This window comes from Protopterus annectens, chromosome 4.part0, assembly GCF_019279795.1.
Source record: "Protopterus annectens isolate FY-2018-M chromosome 4.part0, PAN1.0, whole genome shotgun sequence".
Lineage (NCBI taxonomy): Eukaryota > Metazoa > Chordata > Ceratodontiformes > Protopteridae > Protopterus > Protopterus annectens.
In genome coordinates this window covers 1,850,230,864-1,850,254,638 of record NC_056733.1, presented here as the reverse complement: position 1 = coordinate 1,850,254,638, position 23,775 = coordinate 1,850,230,864, and the positions used below count along the sequence as shown (strand labels likewise).

Below are 23,775 nucleotides of genomic sequence, written 5' to 3'. Positions count from 1 at the left end.
ACTAATGAAGATGGAAAACGTAATGGAGGTGACAATGGGCATACCACTGGTGCCAAGAAAACTCATCAGTTAACTTTAAATCTTTTGCAAAAACGGTTTCAGTTTGACCAGCCTGAGAAAATACGAGAGTGGGCTGCTTCGAGAGGTAGATCTTTGACAAGGCAAGTCGTGATTCCAACTAAACGCAAGAATGATAGCCCTTTAGGGCAAGGCAAAATGAGCCAGTGATAATCAAAGGTACTCTAAATTTGTCCAGTTTTATATTGGAAGCCTCTCATTATTCTTTGTTACAAAAGGGGCTTAGTTTCATTCCAATGACTAGCGATGATTTACTGGCTGCTTTGACTGACCTTAATTTGTTTGGAATGTGAACCTTAAAGTTTTGTTTAATAACTCTGCATCGCTTCAATTAAGCTGTAAAAAACGCAGTATATTTATACCTATCAGCATTCCTGTTTTAACTGCTTACCATGATTTATGTGAAATGGAATTAAAACATTTGTATTCTGATTGTATAAATTTGAAACGTTATAACTTAACATATGAGGAGCATATGGCATTGAAAGCCTTACAGGCAGATAGTAGTATAGTTATCAAACAAGCAGATAAAGGGGGTGTGGTGGTTCTTATGGACCACGATAAGTATTTGTTATCTATGACTACCCTCTCTGGGGATGATTATGCATTTAAATGTATCACACCCGCTGATGTTAAGAGATGTATTAGTTCTGTGAATATGATAATTTATGATTCACAGATTAATGGTGATATTGGTTTGGATTTATTTCATTTTTTTACTGTTGCCTGTCCAGTCATCTCATAACTATATGGTCTACCAAAATACATAAATCAGTATGTGCTCCACCTATGAGGCCTATAATATCTGGTGGTGGCTGGTTAACTGAGCCCATTTCCATTTACTTACAAAAGCAGTTACAACCTTTTTTGTCACAGTGTGACAATGTTTTGAAAGATACTACAGACTTCATTGTTAAGCTAAGAGGTTGGTTTAATGATCTGAATATCACTTCTTTAAACCAAGGAGATTTTTTTATTTGTAACTTTGGATATTTCGTCTTTATTTACTGTTATACCGAATGATTACGGTATCAAATCTATCAGAGAAGTTTTGACTTCACAAGCTTCTCTAACAGCAAGTCATATAGAGAACATTTGTTCCCTATTGGACATAGTTTTAACTAATAACATTTTTTTGTTTAATAGACAGTTATATTTACAGCTCACTGGTGTAGCCATGGGCACATCAGTAGCTAACACTTACGCTAATCTGGTTCTCCATCAGTGGGAGAAGAGGTACATTTGTAGTACGATTAACCCTCTGAATGACAATGTATGCTTTTATCAGCGCTTCGTGGATGATTGTTTTCTCATTTGGAAAGGGTCTTCCTCTCATTTGGTTGAGTATATAGATTATTTGAATACCACTACAGATTTTCTGAGATTTAAAATGGACTTTTCAGATAGTATGGCTACTTTTTTGGACGTTAAAATACAACTAAAAGAAGGGACACTTCACACTAGTATCCACAGGAAGGAAGTATATGCTGGCAGATATATACATAGTACCAGCATGCATGCCACCCCTGTATTTAAGGGAATAGTAACAGCTCACTTTAATAGAGTTAGTAGAGTAAATACTGATGAGGCATGTTTTACCATGCAACTTGATGCAATGATGACAGATTTTTTGAATAGTGGATATGACCTCAAGTTGCTGTCTGATTTGAAAGCCAATACCATAGCTAATAGATGTACAAAGCTTAAACCTATTTTTTTACTAATGGATGAGCCATCTTTTGCCTTGGACAGGAATGCACTAAAGGACCATAGAATCAGATATGTTACTACTTATAACACTAGGACACATTTGGTTAAGCGGATTATTGAGAAAAATTGGGTCATCCTGATAGCATCCCCAGATGTTAGAGCTGTTTTAGATGATAGACCCTATTTTTCCTATAAAAATATGAGAACCTTGAAAAGTAAATTATATTACAAGGACTTTAATAGTGGACTTAATTATCCTTCTTCCTCTAAGCATGGTACTTTTTGCTGCATGAATTGCACATGTTGTACTAATATTATGAATATTAACAGTGATACATTTATCCATCCAATAACTGGTAAAGTTTATAAGTTTCATCTATCAGCCACATGTGCTAGTAACAATGTGATATATTTAGCAACTTGTCTTGCATGTTCTTCCTTCTATGTGGGAAAAACAACCAGAAAGCTGAAAGAATGGATCACTGAGCATAAATCTGAGATTAGAAGAACAAATGACAAAAATGCTTTATATAAACATATAAATATGCATGGTCCTGAATATAAATTTAAGTTCAGAGTTATAGATATTTTGTATATAACCTTGAGAGGTGGGGATACTAATAATCTATTGGAGATCAAGGAATATGAATGGATATTAAGATTAGCGGCTGACCATCCACCTGGTTTATATTCTGCTATCACACTGAAACCTATCCTTGTTAAGTTACAACAAACTAAGTTATGCTACTAAAGAGTAAAAATACAAAAAATTATTGTCCATATGTTCATCTGTTAGTTGTATATGTAGTTAAAAATGTTTTTAAGATGTGAAGATTTTTGTATATTTTTATCTTTTATTTTTATTCTTTTGAATTATATATTTTGTATGTCGTCACATGACTTTGGGCTGTATGTCAAGTGATTTTTATGACTCCTATTTAAACCTGTTTGGTTTTTGAATTTTTGTATTAATATTGAAAAAGGGTAGTAACCCGAAAGCTTTGCTGTTGTTCATAAAGGTGTTTTTCCAACTATTGTGGTCTTATTCGCTATTTTTTGTGCAGTACTGTGGTGTCTTCGTAGTCTGCTCAGGATACCACAGTTTTTACAAAACTGAGTGAGCATGTCACAAATGAATACAGGAACATCTTTATGACACTGGCAAGGAGAACACAAAAAATGCCTTATACATACACAGGGTGGTTTGCTCAGGCCTTTGTATGTATACATTTGGAATACTGGAAAAAAATACCCAGGGACTCCATAGCTGGAGATTGGCTAACCTTATAGAATTTAATGAATTAAAATGTCAACTACAATTAAACACAACTGAGCCACCTGGCTTGAACAATATGACATCAATTCACTCAGTATTAAAAATTAAAATGTCAAACTATTAAAAACACTTTGTATTACAGTTGTTACAGTTTTCTTAACAAACTGCTCAGAGAAATTTTAAATGTTGTAAATACTGTAATGTCTTGATTTTGTATTATTATACAATGACTGGTCATTAACATTCAAAAACGAGTACACTGATTGATCAGCCTAACCAGCATGCCTGTTGTAAATTGAGCATATACCAAAGGAAAAAAGTTCTTCTACTAATATATGCTATGAAAACTTTACTTTGGTTTTGTCATTACTGTATTTTATATCAGAGAATGCTTTGTTTCATTTAAAAAGAAGAAGACTTACAAAAGATGGAAACTTCAAATGAACGAGAGAGATGGGACAGAGAAATATAAAATGATAACTAGGTACGTTATGCAAAACTATAGAAACGTACCTGATTATTACAGAAAGTCTCCCAGTTTCTTCTTTTTTTATTTATTTAAAAACAGAACAAAAAAAGCAATAAAGTAATGAAGATCTTCTTTTCTCTATTGCTTACTTTACACAGCACTGATGTACTGCTTAAGCATGGGAATGAAAACCCGATATGCATGCACGGTACATCAGCAAAGCCCCAGCATACCAGCAATAGACACAGAAGAACAGCATGGTGTCATTATACAAGGACATTATTTAAGAAAAATAACTAACTTTTTTCTTAGATAATGTCATTGTATAATATCAATGTCCCATAGCTGGGTCTGAGTAATGCTGGATTTACCTATGGTTGGCTTTGTTTGGTCATGAGGGTGAAGCCCGGGTGACCAAACCACACCAGCTGTGGGTAAATCCAGCATTATTCACACACCCATCTGTGGGTTATTGCTATATTATACCATGACCCCCCATTAATATTCCAAAACGTGCATGCTGATTGGTCAGCATGCACGTTGTAAATCGACTTATACTAATGGAAAAAGGTCCGATCGCCCGGACTTTTTCCATTACTATAAGCCTTTTTTAAAACACTGTCTCGCTATGTTAAAGGAGTTTAACATAGCGAGACAGGTTTGAAAAAAGCAACGGAGGTCTCCGTTGCTTTTTTTAAAGCTGTCTCGCTATGTTAAACTCCTTTAACATAGCGAGACAGTGTGTAAAAAGCAATGGAGATCTTGCTTTCTCTGTTGCTTTTTTCAAAACTGTCTCGCTATGTTAAATGGGTTTAACATAGTGAGACAGCTTTAAAATAAGCAATGGAGATTCTCCGTTGCTTTTTTTAAAGCTGTCTTGCTATGTTAAACCCATTTAACATAGCGAAACAGTAAAAAGCAATGGAGATCTTGCTTTCTCCATTGCTTTTGCCCACAGCTCTGATGTACTGCGTAGGCATATGCATGTGCAGTACATCAGAACTGCCGCAGAATACCAGAGAGCTGTGGAAGGGCAGCAAGGAGGCATTATACAATGCCATTATTTAAGAAAGGTAATTATTTTTTTTCTTAAATAATGTCATTGTATAATAGCAATAACCGACTTCTGGATGTGGGTAATGCTGGATTTACCCACGGTTGGCTTTGTTCGGCCACTCGGGCTTCGCCCTTGTGACCAAACCACGCCAACCGTGGGTAAATCCAGCATTACCCACACCCAGGCGTGGGTTATTGCTATATTATTCATTATTTTTATGGTGCACACATGTTGTACATCATTTTAAGGACATGGCACAGCATGCATTTCTGAAACTCTCTTGAAAGAGGTACATGTTTTTAAAGTTTATTTTCTTTATTTACATTAACCCCTGTATAAGGCAACAACAGTGGACCACCACTTGATGTTAAGACATTCTTATGGACAGACTTTGTTTTTGCTCTCTTGCTTTTACTATTGTTCACTTGTTTATGTATTTATTACACTGTCCCTTTAAGGAGGCCTGTATATAAGGAAGTGATGTATTCAGTCAGGAATGAAAGTACTTACTCCTGAAAATCCTGAAAAAAGCATCTGGCTTTTACTGCTAAACTTTTTTTTTTACACTTGGTGGATTTATCTGCAGTAAATTTGGCCTCCCTCAGAGGTTGATGGCGTTTTGTATTTAGTTACTGGTCTTTTACTCCATCCACTGTTCTTCTGCAGTTTTATCTTCTCCTTAAAACTTCTTTTTGTAGAGGGGTAAGCCTCCTCTGCACACCACATGTGGGGGCAAGCCACCTTAGTATATGCAAGTCTGATCTTTCGAATCATTCAGTCTCCATGTTTTGAGACTCACTCTAGTGAGTCTGAACATTTGAAATGGTTACCTGTATGTTATTTTACCTTGAATAATTAATAAAAAAAATACATATTCTCTTTCACCATTGTATACAATATACTCTGAATTTGATAGAAGAAATTGATAATGTTTCTTTCCACTCAATAAAATCATCAACAATTCATTTTTTTATACTGTAATGGATTACTTTACTTTGTTTCATTCTTTCAATACAGAGGTCATTTACAGGTTACACACTTCGCCCACACACAAAACTACACAAAATAAATATTACAATGCAGGGTTTACCTTTGTGCACCAATATACTTTAATTTGTTTCAGAAATAGCAGAACATTTGATCAACATTAGTCTCAGAAATACCATGCTGTTAGTTCCAGCAGCTCACCATACATTTCCTATGCTTAGCATTAAGACTAATTAAATCATGCTAAATTTTCTGTGCACACACTTTGGTACTGCCCCTCATTTTACTCAAAAAACATGTACATTTTTCCTGTTGTTCACCCCACTGTAATCACTGTGGAGCTGTCTGACTTATTTTCTCAGAAAATCAGGTAAAATAATTCTTCTCACCACACCACTGAAGATAGACAAAATTTTGTCACAAAGTTTTCCAACACTGTATTAAGAATACCACAGCACTTTATAGTTCATTAATTTCAGTTCTAAATTTAAGTGCAGTAAGTTACTTTTTTGCAGTTTGGAAAATTAAGATATTTGTGCTATGTTTGCCTCTTTTTCAGTAATTATGTTCTTGAGTACTTACTAAAAGAACATTTTTACATCACATTTACTCCAGCAACTTAGTCCATTCACTGTGTATGTATTAGTAAGCAACCTTTCAGCAATTTCACATCACTTTGTCAAAGTGCTACTTGTATTTTCCATCCTGCCACTGTATGACATGCCACACACTTCTTCTAAAACTTGGTTTAACAAGAAATTACACCTACTTATCTCTTTCTCTTTCTGTCCGAGATTCTGTCTTGACTGTGCTCCTTGTCTTTCAATGTAACAAAACAGAAATATTTTACTCTGCTTAACATTCAGTTAAGAAGTTATTTAATGGTATTTCTTTACAATATAATACCCTGGATTTCATACATGTTGGACTCACTTTAGTGCAACAGCATTTCCAATCCTCCTTTCTTCAATTAGTAAAAACAGAAGTTACATTTTATCCAACGAAAAGGTAGCAATTCCCCATACAACACATATACACATATATAAATACACACACACACACACACACACACACACACACACACACACACACACACACACACACACACACACACACACACACACATCTTTATTTCTACAGGTTTGGAAATCAACCCGCAATGTGTATGCATATGGATCAACTGAAATCAGATTTGCATATTTAGACCAAATGTTGTTATCTTTCTCCAATAGTGTAGTGCTTAGCAAATAATCTGCTATCTCACTGTGTGGCTTTGGTGTAATTCATTTCTATTGAATTTATGCAGTGCAGGTCATTTACAGAGTTACCATACCATTTCACCCACATAGTATAGGATACTCACAATTCTGTTCAGATAAAATATTAAAAATTTTACCTAGCTATAGAAATAAAACTTTAATTTATTCTTTCAAGAGTCAAGCATCTCTCTTTCTGTCTATATGAGCTCCCCCAGAATCTTTATTTCAGACTTGGTCTCCTTCCCAACTGACAGGCCAACATCTCTGGCACTCGATCTCTCTATCTCTAAACCTTCCATCACTGGCTTGTTACAGTATTTCCTTTCAGTGATAGAGAGGGCCACATCTCCTTCTTTATCTGTTTCAACAACTATTTATTGTATGAACGAGGTCTGGCTTTAACTACTCAATGTAGAAAAAGATCCTCCTCCATGACTGCACCATAACTGCAAATCCACATCCCACACAGAAATCTGTATATAGCATTATACCTCAGTATGTATGTATACCTGTGTTAATATATTAATGCATTACAAATATTTATACATATGTGTGTGTGTTTTTGTGTATATGTGTGTGTGTGTGAGTGTGTGTGTGTGTGTGTGTGTGTGTGTGTGTGTGTGTGTGTGTGTGTGTGTGTGTGTGTTTATGTATATATACATACACAGTTGGAATAGTGAAAGCAGATACAATGATGTCCTCTGTAAACTCACTCCCTGCCAGAGTAAAAAAATGTGCATCCATTCCACTGAATTACAGTAACTGTATGTTGTTATATATTTTATTTCACTCATATCCTTGCATTACAGGTTCAAAATAAGCCCTGACTTTCACTGCACATCACCAAGGTTCTAACCCCCTCCCTACCCTTTAAGTTATCACTCCCCTTCTCTCAGCATTGCCACACTGATGCCTACCTACTAACATCACTGCTTTACTGTTCTTCTGTACTAGTTTATGCTTTCTGCTCCCTCCTCTATCTCTAAATCTCCATTACTGGACCCACCTTAGACTGGATTGTCAACTCAGATCCCAAGCTTTATCATACCCTGGGACACTTCCAAACTTTTTAAGTGATAATTTTCAAACCTTTATCCAAGGATTCTCCCAGCAGCTACCTAAAGACCACCTTTTAGGGAATGTCGTAAACTCACCAACTTAAATCCAGATACTTTTAACTCTAAATTTTCCAGCATTAACTGGTCCTTAATCATCAGCTCCCTCTCAATGAAGATGTTAAATCTTTTAATCAGGTATTTCTAGACATACTTAATTCACTAGCAGCTAGCAGAAAAATAAGAATAAAATATAATGTTGTCCCTTGGCTCACCAAACATATGTGCTCCATTATGTATAAAAGAGATAATGTCTGGAAAACCTGGCTCAAATAACAAATCCCCTCCCCTATTTCAAAATTAGAAAGAGATCAGAAACCTTTCAAAAACTAGTTAACAATGATAAGAAAAATTTGCTCCGCTCCACCCAATCTTACCCACAGAATAATCAAAAAAAATTCTGGACAACTATTAATAATCTTCTTTATCCTGGCAACCCTACCACTCCCAATCCCTTCCCTCATAATACAGCTACTGAAACAGCCACTCTCCTAAACAATTATTTCATAGAAACAATCCAGAAACTAACTCAAAACAACAACACTTCCCTTACTTTTCCTTCATCCCCAACAAAACACCTCCCAATAGCTTCTTGTTTAAGCTGTTTCCACCAAGTCCATCAAATCTGCTCTGCCAATAACTTACCTTCATACTTTCTTATAATTGCTACAGAATCCATTGCCTACCACATCTCTATACTCATAAATAGATCCATTACAGAAGCCTGTGTCCCTGACATGGAAATCCTTCTTTACAATCCTACTACATATGGATGGAAACTCTACTGACCTTTCTAATTAATGGGCCATTGCCATCTTATCCCCATCTCCAAAATTCTTGAGAAGTGTATACATACCCAGTTACTCAAACACCTGCTTGACAATAACCTGCTACCGTCCACCCAACATGGTCTCAGGCACCATCACAGTACATTCACTGCACTACTTTCTTTCACCCAAACAGTAGCTGAGGTATGTGACAACAACATGCTGATCTCCTGCTTATTCCTTGATGTCTTCAAGGCCTTTGATACTATCTCTAACTCTAAACTTCTAACTAAACTCTCAGACCTCAGTCTCTCTAGCTCCTCAGTAAACTGGTTCTCAAGCTACCTCTCCAATAGGCAGCAGTTTGTTTGTTGGCAAACTGTCTTCTCCCCCTTCCTTCTAGTCAACACTGAGTTCCTCAAGGATCAAACCTGGGCCCCCCTCTTGTTCAATATTTTCACTAACAAACTACATTCTGTTTGTAAGCTCTCATCTCTATTACAATATGTCATAATTTCACACATCACCACCACTCATAATATTCCTAATCTCTTAGCACTCACTCAGGACAACTTCTCATCAGTAGAATTATGGCTCTCAGACAATCAGCTAGTAATAAATCCTAACAAACAAAACATCTCTTCTTTCCTAGAACACTGGTAAATGTAAATCTTCTTTTGTCATCACTTCCTTCAATAATACTATCTAATCTAAAATCTACTAATACTAAACCTCATACCAGACTTCTTGGCACCATAATTGACAACAAACTAAAATATGACCTACACATTCAATAATATATTAAAAAAAAAACACCAGAAATTTGGACTACTTTACAGAAATTGAGAACTCCTTACACCTACACATTCTCTGGCTCAGTCACTTTTCTTAACTTGTCTACTTTACACTGCCCATATCCTCACTAATATTTAATCTACTCTATTGCCCAAATGTGATCTAACATACAATAAAATAGACAGATTTGCCACAAACCTTCCTCACAATTCTCTTCACTGTCTTGCCCTTAAGAAACTTCTATGGCATGAATTCTCTCATCAACTACTACTTCCTCAATTACATATCACACATTCTGTGCTCTATAATCCCTCCACCTGTCCCTCCCTCTCTAAACTCGTATCTTATTACACCCCTCTCCAACACCTAGGTAAAACTTACAAACACTTTATTGACATCTATAAACCTAAAAAGAACATTTGAAAGTCCCTTTTCAAATACTCTGTAACTCATGTCTGGAACACACTCCCCCTCAATATAAGAAATATTTCCCAGAAACACCAGTTTAAAAGAAAATTAAAACACTATCTGCAAAAGAATTGGTCCTGCCCATGCCAAGCCCCCACATGACATCTCTACATCCCCTCTTTTGAACTTTCTCCACCACTACTTTACTAGAACTGTCTCCTCTTTTTTTTTTCATTTGTGTAATTTCATTGTTTTTACCCACTTCTATCATAAAGATAGAAATTATTCCAATGCTATGTCTTTTTAGTTTAACTACTGAAAATACTTCATGTACATTACATGCTTTTGTAATGGTATTTTCTTTGGATTATTGGTTTGCTGTTTTACGAAATGCATCTTATATAGTTATGTTATGTGATTTTCCTTGCAATCATTATATTTTAGCATGTCTTTTGTATGACTGTATATTGTATGGAACTTTTCTTCTCGGGTCTCCACTGAAATTGGGCCACTGGCTCAGTTGGACAACCCAGTTAACAAATGTCAAATAAATATATATGTATATATATATATATATATATATATATATATATATATATATATATATATGTATACATACATACATACATACACATATATGTAAAAGACATATACAAGTACCTTCAGCTGGTTGACTGTTATGAACATCAGCAACCTGATGGTCAAAAATGGAACCCACACATACATATATAACTATATATATATATATATATATATATATATATATATATATATATATATATATATATATATATGTGTGTGTGCTACCATTCCTCAGAAGAGAAAAAAAATCATGTTTCTTGTTGTGCAACTCTTCTAATTAATATCCGGGTATCACACAAGTTGGATACATGAAATTACTGACATGTGTGTGTGTGCTACCAATGAAATATCATTGCACTAATCATACCCACTTTGGTATTAAGCATAGCATCCACCAAATCAGTAGATATCTATCTATGTATGTTTGTATATCGAACATTTTAATAATGCCATCAATGCACCAGCGAAGATTTCTTTTAGAGATTTGGAAGTATGTAAATTAGGACATGGGCAGTCACAGCCAAACTCCACAATCCCTTTTAAATAGCAATTGTTTTGCAGACATATGTGTGCAACTGCCTGTTTTACATACTTATGTCAGTAAAACAGAAACACAGGACTAATCCATACATGAAGGAAAATGTCACAATGTTATGTGTTTAAAGTCTTACTTCTTGTTGTCATCACCTAAAATGATGGCAGACATAAATATAAACAAGACAAAATGGCCAGTGTGATAAATCTGACCTATTTAAGTATACAGCAGCAATAATGTTAAAAAATTGGAGAATGCAGTGTGTAGCTATGAAGACAACAGCCCTGTGGCCCATCGAATGAGATAAACAACATATTTCATTGTAATTTGAAGGAGACATAGAAACCTGTTAAGTATTCTGTTCTTCCAACAAGAACAATATGTCACCAGTATTAACTGACTCAGTATGTTTGAGTTGTCAATCTTATGTACTTACATTTGGGAAATAAAGTTCTCACAATGCCTTACAGCTACACATTTGAAGGAAAAGTTTTGGTGGTATGGCTATACTACCAGCTGTAACGTGATGTGTTCTTGTTTTGTTATTTTCTGTGGTTATTCTACCGTATAACCAATATATAAGAATTTTTAATCAAGACATTGTGGCCATCCAAAAAATAAGGCTTTCATTTTCAGTTCTCATTTGTTCAGTATCATGAAAATATGAGAAGTAATTTTAAATCTACCCTTATCACAGAAGAATGAAGGTGATGAAATTAATTACGTAAGCTTTTCTATTTGAATCAATAGTGTGCTATGATATTTTTGAATAATGTTTTAATAACATTGAAATATGCAATTTCGATGATATGAAAAATGAAATGAACAGCAAGGTATTTTTCTGTACTCTGTGCCTGAAGCAATTTATAACTTCTTCCCAGACTTAAAACAGACTTAAAGCAGGTTGAAATTGAATATCACCAGCAGCACCATTCATTTGTTTCCAGCAAAATGTCAAGTATTTACAGAAAGCAATAGGTTTTGCAGTCCCACATGAAAATACTTGCAATGGTAACTTACTGAAAAAATGTATAGAGTCCATGTCAAAAATTAAGATGATATTGTTTTATTAGTATTCTACAGATCTTGTATCAGAGCCAGACAGAAGAGGACAAAGAGACAGAACACATCTTGTATAGATCAACACTAAGAATTTATCTGAGACAGTCTCTTAATTATAGACTCTGGTGCAGAAAGTACAGTGGACTAAAATGGGTCAAATAATAGGGAAAATAAAAGGGTAAGTGAGGATAACGTGATAGCTTGAATAGAAGTAAAGACATGAAATGGCTACCGCTTCCAAATGCTTTCATACAGATGTTTGCAGCATGACATTTTGTGAGGCAAGCATTTGTACCTTAAGATTACATACTGATTACTTCTTTTTTTTTTTTTCCACCAGTGGTCATATACAGTTTCACTTCAAAAAAGAAAAGAAATGAGTAGAAAACCGCTACAAAATTCCAAGTACAAGTAGTGTTAGACAATATATCTGCACCTGGCCCGAGCGTACCATCTCACTAGTCACCTTAATATTAAAAGAATTGAATTGTTTTGAAAAATAAACTGTGATACATTGACTGCCTATGCAAAAGGCAATGAATGTAACTAGAGTGACAGGAACAAAGAAAATGAATACTGTTAATAATTGTAACTGCATGTGTTCCTAAAAAAGGTAAATATCTGCACAGCTAAAGAACAAAGTGCTGAATACATTTGACAGTCAATTAGAGGGTGATTTTACAATATATGCTTTGCATATTTGCAATATGGACTTTTTGATGAAAATATATGTTGCCAGAGAACATATCACTGTTACACTAGTAATGGAATGTAGCAGTCACTGAAGGACCCTCACTGAAAGCAACGGACCTGACAAATGAATGGATGTATTATTCTTAGGCTAATTATAGTAAGGAACATTTTTTGAAACTGAAGTTTGGATAAAAGATTTTATTTTAGTGTCAGAGCACACTACATCTCTGACTTGTGGGAACTGCATGCAAGAGCCTAAAGCAATAAAGTGGCTATTCTGGAACTACAACAGCTAGATGTTAAGACAAATTATGATTTTCTTTAGGTAGAGAAGAAGTAGGTAAAATAACAAAAGAATAGCACAGTACATAACCAGTGGGCACAGTAACTCTGAATTTGATGCTTACCTAAATGCATGTTAAGAATTCGGCCATTTTTGACATGTGCCTTAGAATTTATTCATAAAGGCAGATGAAGAGTTATATTATCAAACTAGAACTAAATATAATCACTGTTTCCATAGGACACTTTAAGTATGCTTTAATAAATTAACACCATATTCTGTGTAAAAAATGTATAAGCATGATATGAACATTTAGTTTTATTTTACTTTGCAGCTAAGAGGGGACAGTTACTTGTATTTTTTGGTTAATTCTTACCTTAATTTTACTGAAGTCATTAATGTCTTAATGTAGCAGAAGCCTTCCTAAGCATGCTACTCTGACAGGCTTTGAATGCTGGTGATGCACTACCAGTTATAAACAAAAAAATAGCATTTAACTGCTTGGGGGGGTGGGGGGGGCATACAGGACATTATATGCTGATTGCTGTAGTTCAGCAATTTACATATATATTCTAACTGTACATTGATGCTGTGTCAGTATACACTATATGAAGTCTCTGCCAGTATGAGAGACTACAAACAAGAATCCGCTGTTTTATAATGGGTTGTTTACGCTAATGCAGCTTTTGGCTTTATCATGGATAATAAAAAGTGTTGTGTTAAGCTTTATAGTCATTGTTAGTTTTATTGCACATTGTTGCATTGTCTGGACAAGGTTGCATAGCCATAACTAATACGGATCATCATCATCATCATCTTCTTTTGGCTGTTCCCATTAGGGGTCGCCATAGAGGATCATCTGTTTCCATTTCTTCCTGTCCTCTGCATCTTGCGGTGTCACACCAACCACCAGCATGTCCTCTCTCACCACATCCATAAAACTTATCTTAGGTCTTCCTCTTTTCCTGTTACCTGGTAGCTTCATCCTTAGCATCTTTTTCCCAATATACTAACCATCCCTCCTCAACACATGTACAAACCAATGTAATCTTGCCTCTCTGGCTTTATCCCCAAACCTTCCAACCTGGGCTGACCCTCTAATATACTTATTCCTAATCCTATCCACCCTTGCACACCCAGTGCAAATCTTAACATCTTTAACTCTGCCACATCCAGCTCAAACTCCTGTCTTTTTGTCAGTGCCACTGTCTCCAACCCATATAACATAGCTGGTCTCACTACCCTCTTGTAGGCCTACACTTTCACTCTTACTTGTACTCGTCTGTCACAAATCACTCCTGGCACTCTTCTCCACCCACTCCATCCTGACTGTACTCTCTTCTTCACCTCTCTTCCACACTCACCATTACTCTGAACTATTGATCCCAAGTATTGAAACTCATCCACCTTCGCCACCTCTACTCCTTGCATCCTCACCATTCCTCTGTCCTCCCTCTCATTCACACACATATATTCTGTCTTAGTCCTGCTGAATTTCATTCCTCTTCTCTCTAGAGCATATCTCCACCTCTCCAGGGTCTCCTCCACCTGTTCCCTACTCTCACTACAGATCACAATGTCATCTGCAAACATCATAGTCCACAGGGACTCCTGTCTGATCTCGTCTGTCAACCTGTCCATCACCATTGCAAATAAGAAAGGGCTCAGAGCTGATCCTTGATGTAATCCCACCTCCACTTTAAGTGCATCTGTCACTCCCACCGCAGACCTCACCACTGTCACACTACCCTCGTACATATCCTGTACCACTCTTACATACTTCTCCGACAACCCAGCCACTGGGGATGCACAAGCCAGTGCACTTCTTTGTGCTGGTCCCAAGCCCAGATAAATGGGGAGGGTTGCATCAGGAAGGGCATCCAGCATAAAACATCACCAAATAATTCATGCGGACATAACTAATATGGATGGTTATTGAAAATACAGTAAAAGCACTGGCCTTATACTAAATGTTGAAGGTTATTACCCTTCTGTTGTATCACAGTGTTTTCCACATATGCTGCGGTAGCTCTAACACACAACATATGTTTAGGCTGATACGACTAAATGGCTGCTAGATGCACAGGCATAAGCAGGGAAGTGAGGCACTCACTGAAGTGCAGAATAATTTGATTTACACCTTAAGCAGGAAAGACTGTTTTGAGAATAGACTTTTAGAACTCTCTCTCTCTCTTGTAACTTACAGCAGAGCTATAAATCGATCATGGAGAAGGGGACAAGCAAGTAAAAAATAAGTAAATCAATCAATCAATCAATCAATAAAATGGGGCTCTGACATTATACCTCTAAGTCTCTCTAGTCAGAACATTATTTATATCTGAGTAAATCATTCTTATGGCAATAGTATGCAATTTTCTATACTTCAGTGCACTTCAACATATTGTCAACTAATAAAAAGTAAATACATTGTTCTGAAGTTTGAAAGGAAAGCAAAACAATTTCATATTACAATTGTGCATCACAAATTGTAGTTGATAAAATGCTAAACTTGGCATTGGTGACCTTCCAGAGATACTCAAGATATGCAGACAGAAAACTGCAATGTATATCCAGAATAAGTTCCTGTTGAGTAAAAATGAATCAAAACCTAAAAAAAAATACACATACATAAATGTGATTTCTTTTTGTCACAGTAAATAGGGTAACAGTAGTGAGCATGATAAAATGTCCCATTTGGCTTCATTTTGCAGTGTTTGTAAGTCTTTATACCACAACTTAAGTACAAGTGATGAACAATTCCTTTATCAAAAGGCTTGTATAATGTTAAGAGTATTGCAAGGAGTGCATGAACTGACAGTGCTACTGCAGTGGTATGAGGAAACTTTAGTCACTAGTATTTGTATCCCTGTTGACAACCAGTGTTATCTATGATTTTGTAAACAGAAAGTTAAATACAAATATAGTTACAGAAGATGCACAATTAAAAATGTATCTAAATATGAACCTTCAAATGACTAGTCGTGTGTCACCTGACGTATAATAACATTGTCATCCGAAATGAGAAATGTATGTTAGACATAAATCAGAGCTCTACCTTATATAATGACAACTGATTATTGTTAACCAGAGCAGGTTGCAGTACACTGTACTCTCAGTTTTCTACTATAAGCAATATCTTGCAGTACAGCACAGCAGGGCACTGAGCTCCTCTCTGCAGTTTGTCTGTATGTATTGTAATTTAATAATCAAGGCATTAAATTTCTCTGTGTCTACATTGTAATATAATCACCTGTAATCACCAAAGCACAGAGCTCACCTCTGCTGTTTGTCCATATTGTGATATAATCACCAAGACATGCAGGTACTCTCTGCTTCATGTTTGTATTGTGATATAATTATCAAAGCATACTATTACTTTCTACTGTACATATGCATTGTGATATAATAACCTAGGATCACCAAAACATGCAGATCCATCTTGCTGTCTGTCTGCATTATGCTATAATCACCAATTCATGCAGTTCTCCTCTGCTGCACATCTGTATTATGATGTAATAATCAAGGCATGCATCTGCATTGTGATATAATCACGTGTAATCACTAAGGCACATAGCTCCTCTCTGCTGTATGTCTGCATTGTGATATAATCAACAAGGCACGTTGTTTCTCTCCGCTGCACATCTGCATTGGGATATAATCACTAAAACATAGATCTCCTCAGCTGCATGTCTGCATTATGATATAATAACCTGTAATCATCAAGGCCAAGGCACAGTGCCCCTCTATGCTTCATATGTGTATTGTGAGACAAGGCATCACAAATGAACAGTATGAATCATCATCATCATAGACCACTACAAAGCTTTAAGCACTATTCTGTCTTCTGTTATTAAGTACTTGTCAAATAACACTTAAGTGAATGTATGTTTGTTTAGTGGCCTTTTGACATTTAACTTGTCTGTGTATTTAATCTCTTATATGTTACATATAAACTGAAATTGTCAATACAAAGATTTTTTTTTGTAACCATGATAGTTTCTATGACTAGAAACAAGATACTTTTTAATAGCTTGGCTTCCCCTATCAAATAAAAGGCTTCAGTTTTGTCATTTAAGACACTGGAATTATGCTTATGAATCAAGCAAGGCATTTGGTAAGTTGTCTTGAGGCAGTTTTATGTTGTACTCTACATAACAACTTAACATGCCATCAAAACTCTACCTTAATATAAGAAAATCTCCTCCATGATTTTTATTTCATTATTAACTTTGTTCTATATGCATGTGCTATACAAACTGAAAAAAAAAACACTATCGCATTTCTTGGACAACATTCCAAAATATCTAAATATAATTGTTCTATGCATTTCTTTAGTGCTCTAACTTGGTTATATCAGGTTGTCAGCTTCTATCTTGTATCATGATATATCAGCAATCCTCTATGGTCATAAAAGAATGAGGGCTGTATGATCAGTCAGATAACGAATCTGAGCAAAGGTTTTTGAATAAATGTGGCCTCCCACATGTGCAGTGGTACTGATTTTTTTTTTTCTTTTGCAACTTTAATTACCACTATATTACCTTGGAATCATACAAAACGCCTAACATGCCAGACCAAATATTTCTGGACTTTGTAAATGCAAACAACTTAAGTTAGTCCGTACACATATAAGATATTCAAACATCTTTGAACTGCTCCTCTAAATATGGCGGAACATTGCGCCCTTCCTTGTGTAATGTCATTGGCAGTCAAGTCAGACCATGAAGCTGTCTACTGTGAAATGATGATAACAGCATGGACACTGGCGAGCCCTGGAATTTTTAGGAATTATACTAGGGCAAACCTCCTTTTACTATGTGACACCCCAGCAATAGTTCAAGCTGTCCCAATCCCAGAGAAAACTACTGTCAATGTGAAATCATTCACAGAAACCCTGTATAATCATATTAATGTTACATAGAGACATCTATACCTACCCATATTAAGTGCAGGATCAACTCAAAAAGCAAGCCACCTTGTGCAATCCTAACATCAATTGCATATCAAAAGAAAGAAATTTATGGCAAAAATAAGGAGGTGAAATGCCCAGCAAGGTAATAAAAAATCCATCATTAACTTAAACAAGCAACTCAGGAAGCTAATAAATTCAACCAAAGCCAAATTTGAGGTAAAATAATCCCCCAAAGGCAAGGACAATCATTAAGCTTTCTTCAGCTCAAAGGCAATACACAGCAATGTATGTAAATGGTTCCACCTACACAGAGTCAGAGGATATAGCAAACCTCCTCGCACACAGATTTGGCTCCAATTTTATCCCCTTTCCCCACCAGACGCCTCTCAGATAATACCCACATCCATAACTCCCCCAACTATCATTACAGTGGAGGTGCTTAAGGTGCCCTCTAAAGCAAAGCACACTGCATTGATGGGTTCTGATAATATCCTACAATGCCTCCTTAATAGCATGAAGCATGAACTACTAGGATCAATAGTAACACTATTTAACTACTGCCACCAAACAAGCGTTGTGCCAAATGAATGGAGGACTGCAAATGTTATCCCACTGCACAAAGGTGGGTCATCCATAGACCCAAGGAATTACTGACCCATAAGACTGATTAGCCTGATATGCAAAGCTATGTAGAGAATATTCATAGCTATCCAAAATGACAGCATAGGTAACATACAAGCAATGGATCAAAATCAGTTCAGGTTTGTCAGGTGCAGGACTTGCTACTCATCCTGGGGAACTTCTTTGAGGACATCTCCAAAAGAAAGGATGACATCAATATGGTACATATTGTCTGTGTCAATCTAATCAAAGCATTTGACACAATAACTCACTCAGGCATTGTAGAATAGTGCACTAAACTAAGTATAAACCACTATAGCACCCAATGAGCGAGCCAGCTTAAATATAGGACACAAGAAGTTAAAATGAGGGAGTCTACCTCCATAAAAAGGCCAGTTACTAGTGAGGTACATCATTGGTTAATTGCTGGGGCTGCTGCTGTTTGGCATCCACTTCTCTGAGGTCAAGGCTAATGTAAAGGGCCTCTGGTGAATCAAGTTTACTGATGATTGTAAATTGGGTGCAGTAATTGAATTCCCCCCAAGACACAAATATTCACCAAGACGGCCTGACACAGATGAATTACTGGTGACAGAACTTATTTCTACCAAGCTGAACTGAGTTGGGCTACCAGCCACCACTCTGAGCTGAGATACCAGACAACCAGAGGTTCCTCGGCTTCCAAAAAACATAAATTGCCTATTTTTTTGCTTATTTATGGTATTTACTGCACTTTTTTATTGCGTGCTGTGTACTTTAATCCTGTATTAGTATCCTGCGTACTAAACTACACAGCTGTACTGCATGTGTCTGCCTTACTGCACCTGTTAAATAGAATTTTGTTGCTGTTTTCACTGTTTCCGAAGCTCTTTTTACTATTTTCACTGTTTGTTAATTACTTGCTCATGTTTTTCACTGTTGCAAAGGAATCTGTTCTGCTTGTTCTGGTTTTCCCGCCAAGCAGTGCTATAATAAGTGATTTGTTAGCTGTTTAAAATATTCTTTAAAGTTTCCTTGCAGCTTTTCTGCTGTTTTAAATGTTTTTTAGTATCTCACTGCTATTTTTCTGCTGTGTTAAACATTTTCTAGTGGTTCCCACTGAAACTAGGGTAGCTAATAGCTGCAGCATAGTCCAGATACAGGTTTGCTGCATCTGTGTCTGTTTGTAGTGGCTGTTTGTTCTGAGTACATTTTCCAGGCCATCTTAGAATGGAAAGGGCCTTTCTGCACTCTAGTGAGAGGATTGTGCTGATTGTAACCTGTCTGGTGAAGGGTGGTTTGTCTAGGGCTTGGAATAAGCATTCTCATTGGTCCTTTTGAACCTTTTTAAAGTTTTTTTTCAAGTTTTTAGCCTCTGGTATTTAAGCCCTGCAATTTAGCAAGCTTCTGCTTGTTTGCGCATTGCTCAACATAGCGCACTGCCACACAATTGTGCACCATAGCTGGACAGATTAATTCAACAGTTTTTTTACTTTAGTTACAGCTGTAGTACATTAGTGTAACCCTAATCCTTAGTACTTTCCCAGTCAAAAAAAATACTGCTAGTGAGCTGAAACCTATTAAATTCCTAACAAATAAAAAAACCCAGGCAGAAATATTCATCCACTGAGCTCCGCCTTGATTGATCCTGAAAAGCCCCCACATTGACTAGGGCCACCCATTTTAAGAACCTGAATATGGCCTGTGACTAGAATAAGACATGCTGGAGGGACAGATTTATCTCCCAGTGACTGCTGCATCTTTGGAATAGGCTACCAATTCATGTGAAGCAGAGCACCTCTATGACACTGTTCAAAAGGAACCTGGATGAGTAGATGGAGCACCATAAATTCCTACTGGAATAGTGCCCACAACCCCACTGGACATGGGAAGGCATTACTAAATGCAATATTGGGTATTAACTAACATTTCTATGGCATTACATTGGAATGAAACTGCTAGGCTAGAAATTACCTCTGGGTCAATAGTCTAGTAACTGTCTATGATCCTTTGATCCTATGATCTAAAAATGCAGTGCCAAGGAGTGAATCATGGTATCTTTTGGAACAATGAATGCCCCAGTAAAATACCACATTGACAATATGCTCCTAAGAGTAGATGCTGTAGTCATGGATTTGAGAATGTGTAAAGACAGTAATTTCTCATTTGATCATCATGTGTTTACTCTAGTGAGGATATCATTCTATGTTGCACAACCTGTAAGCAGAGGTATGTCATCTAGAACCAAATATGTCATCATTCCATTGTACTCTGCTCTTATAAGATCAGTCATTCAGTGCAATGCCCCCATTTGTTACCTGGCCGGGCACATGCAACAACTTGAGTGTCCATAGAGATTTCTCACAAAAAGAATACATGGTATAGTAAACAAGTCCTAAAAATACTGCCTCAAAGCCTTGTCCTTATATAGGTTCTCATACAGGCTGCTGAGAGGTGACCTATACTAGACCAACAAAGTATCCTCCAATCCAGGGCTAATGCACTTGTTATATGTCTGTAGAACAAATAGCATCATGACACCTGGTCCAGGGATCTAAACAAAGCCTGCAAAATAAATAGGACATGTTGGAGGGACAAGTATATGTCTCAGAGGCTTCTTCTTCTCTGGAACAGGCTTCCCATCCACGTGAAGCAGAGTTCATCCCTGCACTTATTCAAAGGAAAGTTGGATCACTGGATGGGGAAAGATAAATATACCCTGGTCTAGCACCTATGTCTGTATGAAAGAGGAAGGTGGTAAATGCTTGGCTATCCATAAAAGCTTTGGAAACCCATACCTATCAAATTATATTGGGAAGTGTGGCCATGCTTAAAAAGGCCTCTTAGGTCGATATCATTCAACTATGATAGTACAATATAGTAACTTGTAATACCCCAATGATCTCCACATTGATTTGGTACATGTCTTGATGTTATGGAAAACATCATGCAAGATGGTATGGTTAAGCTCAGGGGTAGTTCTAAAAGGCTAAGACTAGAAGTATCCCTTTCAGATGCTTCTACTACATCTCTTTAGGTAGACTGAGATAATTTTTTTATTTTTACTTAACATTTGTTTAGTGGGAAAGTCCAATTTGGAACAAAGTAAATTTTCAGCAGATGCCCGTAGAGAAACACATGTCTTTGTGACATGGGTGGAAATCAGAGCACCCAGAGGAAACCCACACAAATGCAGGGAGGACATGCAGACTCCACACAGAAGGCAACCCAGCTGAGAATAGAATGGGAGAACCTCTTGCTGTGAGGCAACAACACTACCGCTGCACCAATGCGCCATCCATTTATAAAAATATTGCTTGGTTATATATACTCATACTGTACAAACTTGAATACAAAGATACTTATTTAACCAGTATTTGGGCTCATTAGAAATATAAGCAAATCATTTTTGTCCTCACCCCCCAAACTTCTGAAGCCTCCCATACCCAATAGCATAAATACTGTCACTGCAAGCGTTGATCTGTCTTGGAGGAAAAATTATCATTGACATGTAATATGTCACTTTTTTCTGGAGGACCACATGGCCATTAAAGAGCCACAAGCAAACAGCATCTCAATCATACTTGTCTCAAATAATAAAAGAATGTATAACAAAACAGTCACTTGTTAACAACTGAATTCTGAATACTTCTAATCCTAGCAACCAAACAGACACTTTTCTTAAACATGGTTTTAATATTTTGCATAATGGCATTTTTAGAATTGCATAGTAGTGATCGAGGCAAGAAAAATAAGTGCATAGATATAACTATGATTAATGTTACTGCTATAGGGATAACCATGTGACACTTGAAATGCTATTGTCCATGATATACGGAGAATCATGACTTAAGCCCAAATATGTTATTCCTCAGTTGTCAAACATGTCACACATACCATAATTTTTCAGTGTCAAATATCAAAGTCAGAGGTGGCATACTTCTGCTAATTATAAAAACATGTCTCCTTATAGTCGCTGCATACCTGTATAATAACAGTAATTACCTGGAATATACAGCATGCGAAACATTACTTAGCAGTAGCCTGTAAACCAGCCACTTTGAAATGCATTCAGAATAACACATGCAGTCATTTCAGAAATCACTCCGTACCTGAAATGCCAAAATTAATTCCTAAATGTGACTTCAAAAAACACTGACTCATTTATATCACAAGGTTAACTTGACCGTAAGTGATAATTCTTTTAACTTAGCATACTAGCAAACTTATCTAATACCCACACCGGAAAGTATTTAATGTTACAGCAGTAGCTGAATTGTATCATGGAAATCTAGAGTTAATGAAGACCCAGCTTTTAGTCACCACTATTGCACACTTACAATTTATTCTGCAAAGACCAAAAGGCCTGATGGAAGAAAAATAAAATACAGAATACCAAGGAATCAACAGTAAATAAAATTATGTAAACTTCATTCTTGCACAAAAGGGTCTTATTTGACTTTAGAGTACAACATGGCTTTGCAATATTTATTACTGTAACTTTTGCAAAAAAAAATGATGTAAAGCAGACACTCCTTTTTTGTGGCAAAAAGGAGTCAAGAAGATCATTTACTGATGTAACTCTGCCTATAAAAGTTACAGATTTAGCAATCCTGAAGAATACAGGCAATAGTGATGGTGTGAAAAGAAGTGAAAAGAAGTTTCTGGAACAAAGCAAGATGGCAATGATAATAAAGCTCTGGGGTACCAGGGACAATTTAGAAGTCTGGCAGGTAGGCTCCGATGATGCAAAGAGAAGTTCAGATTTGGCAGATTGTGATAAACAAAATCAGTCTTTATTCTAAATGTATATGAGAGATGGGCACTTGAAATGATGCCAGGGTGCAATGCAACACAATTTACTGCATACTTAGCCAACATTTAAGCACTGTGAGTGCTGATACACACCTTTGCAATGATATGAGTGTGCAACATATATCTTGCTGCACAATGAAGTTGAACTTCATGAAGTAATAGTCTCACTAAGGAACAACAAATAAGTCTGGGGCATATCAAACTTTGGTCACACAGACTCTGATGACCTATATCCAAAGTTCCAATATGCCTGTGACATTTGTACTGTTTTGTCAGTGTGGTCTATTGATAATGTTTCTCTGACACCAGTTCTGACATATTTAGGCACTATATAAAAATGACCAAGAGATTTTGATTAATTCTTTAGGTCTA

The 23,775-nt window shown here is 36.4% G+C and overlaps 1 long non-coding RNA gene across 1 annotated transcript in view; it reads right to left on the bottom strand.

The window, feature by feature from the left end:
- Window positions 1–23,775, bottom strand: part of LOC122800045 — a 541,496-nt gene that overhangs the window by 411,218 nt on the left and 106,503 nt on the right. The window lies entirely within an intron of this gene.